We start from the raw sequence: 10,927 nt of genomic DNA on the forward strand, positions 1-10,927 counted from the left end.
GTGCCGTCCGTTCGGCGCTAGGATCTTCGGTGATTTGGATCACGACGAGTACGACTCCATCAACCCCGTTCTCTTGAACGCTTCCGCTCGTGATCTACAAGGGTATGTAGATGCACTCCTCTCTCCCTCGTTGCTAGATGAATCCATAGATTGATCTTGGTGATGCGTAGAAAATTTTAAAATTCTGCTACGTTCCCCAACAGTGGCATCATGAGCTAGGTCTATGCGTAGTTACTATGCATGAGTAGAACACAAAGCAGTTGTGGGCATCGAAATTGTCAATTTGCTTGCCGTTACTAGTCTTGTCTTGATTCAGCGGCATCGTGGGATGAAGCGTCCCGGACCGACCTTACACGTACGCTTACGTGAGACTGGTTCCACCGATTGACATGCACTAGTTGCATAAGGTGGCTGGCGGGTGTCTGTCTCTCCCACTTTAGTCGGATCGGACTCGATGAACAGGGTCCTTATGAAGGGTAAATAGAAATTGGCAATTCACGTTGTGGTTTTGGCGTAGGTAAGAAACGTTCTTGCTAGAAACCTATAGCAGCCACGTAAAAACTTGCAACAACAATTAGAGGACGTCTAACTTGTTTTTGCAGCAAGTGTTTTGTGATGTGATATGGCCAAAGGATGTGATGAATGATATATGTGATGTATGAGATGATCATGTTCTTGTAATTGGAATCACGACTTGCATGTCGATGAGTATGACAACCGGTAGGAGCCATAGGAGTTGTCTTTATTTATTTATGACCTGCCTGTCAACATAAACGTCATGTAATTACTTTACTTTATTGCTAAAGCGTTAGCCATAGTAGTAGAAGTAATAGATGACGAGACAACTTCAAGAAGACACGATGATGGAGATCATGGTGTCATGCCGGTGACAACGATGATCATGGAGCCCCAAAGATCGAGATCAAAAGGAGCAAATGATATTGGCCATATCATGTCACTATTTGATTGCATGTGATGTTTATCATGTTTTACATCTTATTTGCTTAGAACGATGGTAGCTTAAATAAGATGACCCCTCGAAATAATTTCAAGAAAGTGTTCCCCCTAACTGTGCACCGTTGCGAAGGTTCGTTGTTCCGAAGCACCACGTGATGATCGGGTGTGATAGATTCTAACGTTCGAATACAACGGGTGTAAGCCAGATTTACACACGCAATACACTTAGGTTGACTTGACGAGCCTAGCATGTACAGACATGGCCTCGGAACACAGAAGACCGAAAGGTCGAGCATGAGTCGTATAGAAGATACGATCAACATGAAGATGTTCACCGATGTTGACTAGTCCGTCTCACGTGATGATCGGACACGACCTAGTTAACTCGAATCATGTTATACTTAGATGACTGGAGGGATGTCTATCTGAGTGGGAGTTCATTGAATAATTTGATTAGATGAACTTAATTATCATGAACTTAGTCTAAAATCTTTACACTATGTCTTGTAGATCAAATGGCCCACGTTGTCCTCAACTTCAACGCGTTCCTAGAGAAAACCAAGCTGAAAGACGATGGCAGCAACTATACGGACTGGGTCCGAAACCTGAGGATCATCCTCATAGCTGCCAAGAAAGATTATGTCCTGGAAGCACCGCTAGGTGACGCACCCGTCCCACAGAACCAAGACGTTATGACACTACAAGAAACTTGTTAATACATGACAGTCCTAGTCCATCATAGATCAGCCAAAATCTGTCATGCGTTCTGATGATTACTCCCTCGTTCAGTGCGGCATGCTTTACAGCTTAGAACCGGGGCTCCAAAAGCGTTTTGAGAGACACGGAGCATATGAGATGTTCGAAGAGCTGAAAATGGTTTTTCAAGCTCATGCCCGGGTCGAGAGATATGAAGTCTCCGACAAGTTCTTCAGCTGTAAGATGGAGGAAAATAGTTCTGTGAGTGAGCACATACTCAAAATGTCTGGGTTGCATAACCGCTTGACTCAGCTGGGAGTTAATCTCCCGGATGACGCGGTCATTGACAGAATCCTTCAGTCGCTTCCACCGAGCTACAAGAGCTATGTGATGAACTTCAATATGCAGGGGATGGAAAAGACCATTCCTGAGGTATATTCAATGCTGAAATCAGCAGAGGTACAAGTCAGAAAGGAACATCAAGTGTTGATGGTGAATAAAACCACTAAGTTCAAGAAAGGCAAGGGTAAGAAGAACTTCAAGAAGGACAGCAAGGGAGTTGCCGCGCCCGGTAAGCAAGCTGCCGGGAAGAAGCCAAAGAATGGACCCAAGCCCGAGACTGAGTGCTTTTATTGCAAGGGAAGTGGTCACTCAAAGTGGAACTTCCCCAAATACTTAGCGGACAAGAAGGCCGGCAACACTAAAGGTATATGTGATATACATGTAATTGATGTGTACCTTACCAGTACTCGTACTAGCTCCTGGGTATTTGATACCGGTGCGGTTGCTCACATTTTTAACTCAAAGCAGGAGCTGCGGAATAAACGGAGACTGGCGAAGGACGAGGTGACGATGTGCGTCGGGAATGGTTCCAAGGTCGATGTGATCGCCGTCGACATGCTGCCTCTACATTTACCTACGGGATTAGTTTTAAACCTCAATAATTGTTATTTAGTGCGAGCTTTGAGCATGAACATTGTATCAGGATCTTGTTTAATTCGAGATGGCTACTCATTTAAATCCAAGAATAATGGTTGTTCTATTTATATGAGAGATATGTTTTATGGTCATGCTTCGATGGTGAATGGTTTATTCTTAATGAATCTCGAGCGTAATGCTACACATATTCATAGTGTGAATACCAAAAGATGTAAGGTTGATAATGATAGTCCCACATACTTGTGGCACTGCCGCCTTGGTCACATAGGTGTCAAACGCATGAAGAAGCTCCATGCAGATGGACTTTTAGAGTCTCTTGATTACGAATCATTTGACACGTGCGAACCATGCCTCATGGGTAAAATGACCAAGACTCCGTTCTCAGGAACAATGGAGCGAGCAACCAACTTATTGGAAATCATACATACTGATGTGTGCGGTCCAATGAGTGTTGAGGCTCGCGGTGGCTATCGTTATGTTCTCACCCTCACTGATGACTTGAGTAGATATGGGTATGTCTACTTAATGAAACACAAGTCTGAGACCTTTGAAAAGTTCAAGGAATTTCAGAGTGAGGTTGAGAATCAACGTGACAGGAAAATCAAGTTCTTGCAATCAGATCATGGGGGAGAATACTTGAGTCACGAATTTGGAACACACTTAAGAAAATGTGGAATAGTTTCACAACTCACGCCGCCTGGAACACCTCAACGTAATGGTGTGTCCGAACGTCGTAATCGCACTCTATTAGATATGGTACGATCTATGATGTCTCTTACCGATTTACCGCTATCATTTTGGGGCTATGCTTTCAAGACTGCCGCATTCACTTTAAATTGGGCTCCGTCGAAATCCATTGAGATGACACCGTATGAATAATGGTTTGGGAAGAAACCTAAGCTGTCGTTTCTAAAAGTTTGGGGATGCGATGCTTATGTCAAGAAACTTCAACCTGAAAAGCTCAAACCCAAATCGGAAAAATGCGTCTTCATAGGATACCCTAAACAAACTGTTGGGTATACCTTCTACCTCAGATCCGAAGGCAAGATCTTTGTTGCCAAGAATGGGTCCTTTCTAGAGAAAGAGTTTCTCTTGAAAGAAATAAGTGGGAGGAAAGTAGAACTTGATGAAGTATTGCCTCTTGAACCGGTAAGTGGCGCAGCTCAAGTAAATGTTCCTGAAGTGCCTGCACCGACTAGAGAGGAAGTTAATGATGATGATCATGAAACTTCAGATCAAGTTGCTACTGAACTTCGTAGGTCCACGAGGACACGTTCCGCACCAGAGTGGTACGGCAACCCTGTCTTGGAAATCATGTTGTTAGACAACGGTGAACCTTCGAACTATGAAGAAGCGATGGCGGGCCCGGATTCCGACAAATGGCTGGAAGCCAAGAAATCCGAGATAGGATACATGTATGAAAACGAAGTATGGACTTTGACTGACTTGCCCATTGATCGGCGAGCCATAGAAAATAAATGGATCTTTAAGAAGAAGACAGACGCGGATGGTAATGTGACCATCTATAAAGCTTGGCTTGTCGCTAAGGGTTATCGACAAGTTCAAGGGGTTGACTACGATGAGACTTTCTCATCCGTAGCGAAGCTGAAGTCCGTCCGAATCATGTTAGCAATTGCCGCATTCTATGATTATGAGATATGGCAAATGGACGTCAAAACGGCATTCCTTAATGGTTTCCTTAAGGAAGAATTGTATATGATGCAGCCGGAAGGTTTTGTCAATCCTAAGAATGCTGAGAAGGTGTGCAAGCTCCAACGCTCGATTTATGTGCTCGTGCAAGCATCTCGGAGTTGGAACATTCGTTTTGATGAGATGATTAAAGCGTTTGGGTTTATGCAGACTTATGGAGAAGCCTGCATTTACAAGAAAGTGAGTGGGAGCTCTGTAGCATTTCTCATATTGTATGTGGATGACATACTGTTGATGGGCAATGATATAGTATTCTTGGAGAGCATAAAGGCCTACTTGAACAAGTGTTTTTCAATGAAGGACCTTGGAGAAGCTACTTATATATTAGGCATCAAGATCTATAGAGATAGATCGAGACGCCTCATTGGTCTTTCACAGAGTACGTACCTTGACAAGATATTGAAGAAGTTCAAAATAGATCAGTCAAAGAAGGGGTTCTTGCCTGTATTGCAAGGTACGACATTGAGCGTGGCTCAATGCCCGACCACGGCAGAAGATAGAGAAAAGATGAGTGTCGTCCCCTATGCCTCAGCCATAGGGTCTATCATGTATGCTATGCTGTGTACCAGACCTGATGTAAACCTTGCCGTAAGTTTGGTAGGAAGGTACCAAAGTAATCCCGGCATGGAACACTGGACAACGGTCAAGAATATCCTGAAGTACCTGAAAAGGACTAAGGAAATGTTTCTCGTTTATGGAGGTGACGAAGAGCTCGTCATAAAGGGCTACGTCGATGCTAGCTTCGACATAGATCTGGATGACTCTAAGTCACAAACCGGATACGAGTATATTTTGAATGGTGGGGCAGTAAGCTGGTGCAGTTGCAAGCAAAGCGTTGTGGCGGGATCTACATGTGAAGCGGAGTAAATGGCAGCCTCGGAGGCAGCACAAGAAGCAGTCTGGGTGAAGGAGTTCATTACCGACCTAGGAGTCATACCCAATGCGTCGGGCCCGATGATTCTCTTCTGTGACAACACTGGAGCTATTGCCCTTGCTAAGGAGCCCAGGTTTCACAAGAAGACCAGGCATATCAAGCGTCGCTTCAACTCCATTCGTGAAAGTGTTCAAAATGGAGACATATATATTTGTAAAGTACATACGGACCTGAATGTAGCATATCCGTTGACTAAACCTCTCCCTAGAGCAAAACATGATCAACACTAGAACTGCATGGGTGTTCGATTCATCACAATGTAACTAGAATATTGACTCTAGTGCAAGTGGGAGACTGTTGGAAATATGCCCTAGAGGCAATAATAAAATGGTTATTATTATATTTCTTTGTTCATGATAATTGTCTATTGTTCATGCTATAATTGTGTTATCCGGAAATCATAATACATGTGTGAATACATAGACCACAACACGTCCCTAGTGAGCCTCTAGTTGACTAGCTCGTTGATCAAAGGATAGTCATGGTATCCTGACTATGGACATTAGATGTCATTGATAACGGGATCATATCATTAGGAGACTGATGTGATCGACAAGACCCAATCCTAAGCTTAGCTCAAAGATCGTGTAGTTCATTTGCTGTAGCTTTTCTGAATGTCAAGTATCATTTCCTTAGACCATGAGATTGTGCAACTCCCGGATACCATAGGAGTGCCTTGGGTGTGCCAAACGTCACAACGTAACCGGGTGACTATAAAGGTACATTACAGGTATCTCCGAAAGTGTCTTTTGGGTTGGCACAAATCGAGACTGGGATTTGTCACTCCGTATGACGGAGAGGTATCTCTGGGCCCACTCGGTAATGCATCATCATAATGAGCTCAATGTGATCAAGTGGTTGATCACGGGATCATGCATTACGGTACGAGTAAAGTGACTTGCTGGTAACGAGACTGAACAAGGTATTGGGATACCGACGGTCGAGTCGCGGGCAAGTAACGTACCGATTGACACAGGGAATTGTATACAGATTGATTGAATCCTCGACATCATGGTTCATCCGATGAGAACATCATGCAGCATGTGGGAGCCAACATGGGTATCCAGATCCCGCTGTTGGTTATTGACCGGAGAGTCGTCTCGGTCATGTCTGCATGTCTCCCGAACCCGTGGGGTCTACACACTTAAGGTTCGGTGACGCTAGGGTTGTTAGGAAGACTTGTATGTGATTACCGAATGTTGTTCGGAGTCCCGGATGAGATCCCGGACGTCACGAGGAGTTCCGGAATGGTCCGGAGGTGAAGATTTATATGTAGGAAGTTGACATACGGTCACCGGAAAGGTTCGGGAGCATATCGGTATTGTACCGGGGCCACCAGAGGGGTTCCGGGGGTCCACCGGGAGGGGCCACCTCTCTCGGAGGGCCTAATGGGCTGTAGAGGAAAGGGAACCAGCCCTACATGGGCTGGCCGCATCCCCCCCTTGGTCCCATGTGCCTAGGGTTGGGGGGAAACCCTAAAGGGGGCGCCCCCCTTGCTTGGGGGGCAAGCCCCCTCCCCTTGGCCGCCCCCCCTCTAGATCTCATCTAGAGGGGACCGGCCCCCCTTACTCCTTCCCCTATAAATAGAGGGGTAAGGGGAGGGCTGCATAGAACATCCAAGGCGCAGCCCCTCCCCTCCCCAACACCTCTCCTCCTCCATAAGAGATTGGCGAAGCCCTGCCGGAGTACTGCAGCTTCACCACCACCACGCCGTCATGCTGTTGTTGGATCCCTCTTCCTCAACCTCTCCCCCCGACTTGCTGGATCAAGGCGCGAGAGACGTCCTCGCTCCGTACGTGTGTTGAACGCGGAGGTGCCGTCCGTTCGGCGCTAGGATCTTCGGTGATTTGGATCACGACGAGTACTACTCCATCAACCCGGTTCTCTTGAATGCTTCCGCTCGTGATCTACAAGGGTATGTAGATGCACTCCTCTCTCCCTCGTTGCTATATGAATCCATAGATTGATCTTGGTGATGCGTAGAAAATTTTAAAATTCTGCTACGTTCCCCAACATCGAGAAGCTGGAACCTTGAATTCTTCAAGTCAAGAAATATCGAAACCCAATGACCAACACCACCCATGAAAGCAGGAATCTCAGGCGGGTCAAAAGTGGGGAAAACAACCTGAAGCAACATAAACACACGAATCATTAAAAACTGAGGATTGATATCAAATGGTACAAAGAAAAATCAAACAATATTAACACAGTGGATCATAGTGCAAAACTAATACAGAGGCAAAGAACAAGATATTGCATACCGAATCATGTGCATCCATGCTATCTAGACCACTCGCCAAGAAGTACTTCCTCACAAGGGAATGAAAATGACCTCTGAAAATCTTGTCCTAAAATAATGCAGACAACATCAACATATGAAAATAAAAAAATGAGACAAACAAGTTTTAACTAAAATGATAAGGAACAAAATAGAAAAGAAATCACTATATGGTTGACTTACACAAACCCAATACGGTAGGATGAGTTTATCCGATCCCTGGTACTTCGCACGTAGACAATAAAGTGCAACCTCAGCCACATTAGATCGAAGCATTCCGTGAGGAGCAAAAGATACTGCGACATCCTCAACAGAAGCTTCACACTCCTTGTTTTGGAACATAATCATTGATCTAAAACAAGGAAATAGAAAGTAAAACAAGTTCAGCATCCGGAACTCAGGAAGTTCATAACACATGTTAGCACAGAAGTTCGGCTATATCACAACAGGCAGTACAATACAAAAGAGGCGAGAAGTTCAACACCAGAGAAGTAAAATAAGAAGTTCAGGTACATATAGCAGAGAAGTTCAGGTATGAAACCACATGCAGTTCACAGGGGGTACATGGATGATGTAAATATTGACCATCTGAACTCACCTCTTGGAACGATTATTCTTAAGCCTAGTTACACTGTAATAAAAGTCATCAACCTTCTTTCGGACGACAGCAAGGTCGCTATCTGCTCATCAAAAAGAAATAGAAATTAAGAGCAACACTCAAGCACATTGAATTAAGAGCAACATTCAAGCACAACATTCAAAACATAAGCACATCTCAGCTGCTACATCAGAAAAGATAAAACCACAACATCATAGACATCACAACCCATGCATTACAAACCTTCACCCACATAGAAAACAGGTTCACTTAACATTCTTTACAACCCACATGACAAACAACAAAACCAGAAGTTCAACTTAGACCACACAGACAGTTCACAGTGGATATCATGGACTAAACCAAACAAAAAAAGGGAAGGGGATGGGGAAAGAAGAGAGAAACATGCTCCTCTCTTCATGGATCCTTGCCTAGACCAGTGGCAACACTGGAATAATGAACCTCCTCTCCATAGCTATCGCTTTCGGTCTCTTCATCGTCGTCTCCAATAGACGTTGTAGCGTCGTTGGGAAGGACACCAGCAGCAGCTGGAGCAACTGGATAATCTGAAACAAGAAAAACTTTTGGTTGTGTCTGTACAGCATCAACATCAACTGATGGCTCTGCTGCAGGAGACTTCTCCGGGCTTGCAGCAGCACTACCACCAGTCTCAACAACAGACTCAACATGATCTTTCTCCAAAATGATGTCTCGAGTTGTCTTGCCCTGCTCAGCATCAGAAACCTCAGCTCCAATGGACGACTGAGGTTCAGTCAGATCCACCCCATGGGAGCAGTCGGTTCCTAAGATGGACTTGTCTGCAACCTTCTATGGAGGAACACTAACATCATCATTCTGCTGCAAAAGAAACAGAAAGTCATTACAAAGGGTTGACTGAACCTCATGCACAGGGGAAGCAAGTCCGTCTCAGGGGCAACAAGACAAATGGACAAGAAAAATGGTACCTTATTTTCACTGCCATGAACCTCATCAACTAATACACCACAAGCGGGAGCAGGTTCATGCACAGGGGCAGCCTCATGCACAGGAGCAGCTTCATGCGCAGGTAAAACATCATCCTCAACCCTAGCACCATCATCAACAGCCTACAAAAAAATCATGTAGAAAACAAATACCTAATCAGCAGAAGTTCACGTTGCATAACCAGAGAAGGTCAGCTATCACAACTGACACATAATGGAAGTCCAAATACAGTAAACATAGCAGGTCAGATATCAAACTACTCTAAGATACAAAAGGGAACAAAAAGGGCCAGTCATGGAAGTTCAGCTGCTGTAGCTCTTGACGTTCAGGTTCTATAAACAGAGAAGGTCACCTAGGAAACACTAGTACTAAAAAGAAATTGTTTACGGCACATGAAATCAATAACGGACACCTATGACTACAAACAGTAATAAATGAAAGCTAACATTGAACATTAGTGCAAAGAAATATCAAAAGCCAACATAAACAAACCTCTTTGGTATGCTCCACGTGGCCTCCTTCATGACTCGAACGAACAGAACCCTGCCTTTGAATCTGTCTCACAACAACACTTGCCTCATCTTCAAAAGGCTTGCAACGAGCATCCTGCATTTCCTTGAACATCCCATCGCTAGTCCGGAGGTGGGAAGTGCTCTGACAAAGCTCTTCAAGAAATTTAGCTTCAATATATAAGACCTCCTTCAAAGACTCAGCATCAAATCCGTGTCCGGGAGGAAGAATCCCATCAACGCGACTAAGACGCTCCACAATTGAAGGAACACGAGCCAACTCCCCACAAACAATTTCAAGAAGACTGTTAATCCTAACCAGCGAAACATTGGCAGCTTCAAACAAATTCTCGGAAGAGACGCCACCTGCAGCACTCACACGTGTAGAAGAATCTCCTGGATCTATAGGGGGCACCAGTATTAACATCCCGGGAGAATTCAAATATTGGGCAAGTTCCACTCCCTAGGCCGGCAGAACGAGGCATAGTTAGAACATGAAGTTCAATAACCCTAAAGAACACAACCTCAGCCTGTGTCTTCCACTGCATACAAAAACAAAAGTCAACGCGTCAGAAAACAAATGAAGGAACATGGGAACAAAAATATACAAGACAATACTAGAAGTTCAAGTTAAACTACACAGGAAAGAATAATGCATAGAAACACTCACATGTAGTCTCCCAAACACCCAGTTGGCTGGGTCATCATCACCCTTCATGACCAAGTCAGCCGCAGCAAGCTCAAGAAGTTTGGCCTGATCCATGAAATTGATGCGAGGGGTCCTCAAGTCAATATTAGGTGTCTTGCCAATGATAAGGCAGTCCAGATATGTAAGAAGCGACGTGATGGCACAGCCCGTGACAGCTTTTCCTCTGCTAGTACCTTGCTGATACCAAACAACAACACTTCGAATATCGTCAACAACCAACTGGCAGTAGTCCATGTCTACCATATCCTCAAGCACAAGTTTCTCGGCCATTGTTGCCTCCCTGGACACTCGTGTAGACGTTCCAGGGATAACCACACACCTTCATGAAAATAATAAGGTAAAACACCTGCAGAGCAAGATCATCCTTTGTCTCATCCTTCACAAGTTCAGCAAGGATATTCCGCAAATCCTTTGTCTTGATGTCGTCACTCCTAGCATACCCAAGCTTTCCCTTCAAACTCATAACAACATCATCGAAACCATCATTCGAGGGCCTAGGGTGGGTACGATTACCTTGAGGGAACCGAAAGAGATGGTGAATACCATCACTTGTAATATGCAGAACCTTGTTCGCCTCACCCATGTCTAGAATCATGGTTATGGGGCGATCCTC

This window comes from Triticum urartu, chromosome 7A, assembly GCF_056163025.1.
Source record: "Triticum urartu cultivar PI428250 chromosome 7A, HENAU_Tu73, whole genome shotgun sequence".
NCBI lineage: Eukaryota > Viridiplantae > Streptophyta > Magnoliopsida > Poales > Poaceae > Triticum > Triticum urartu.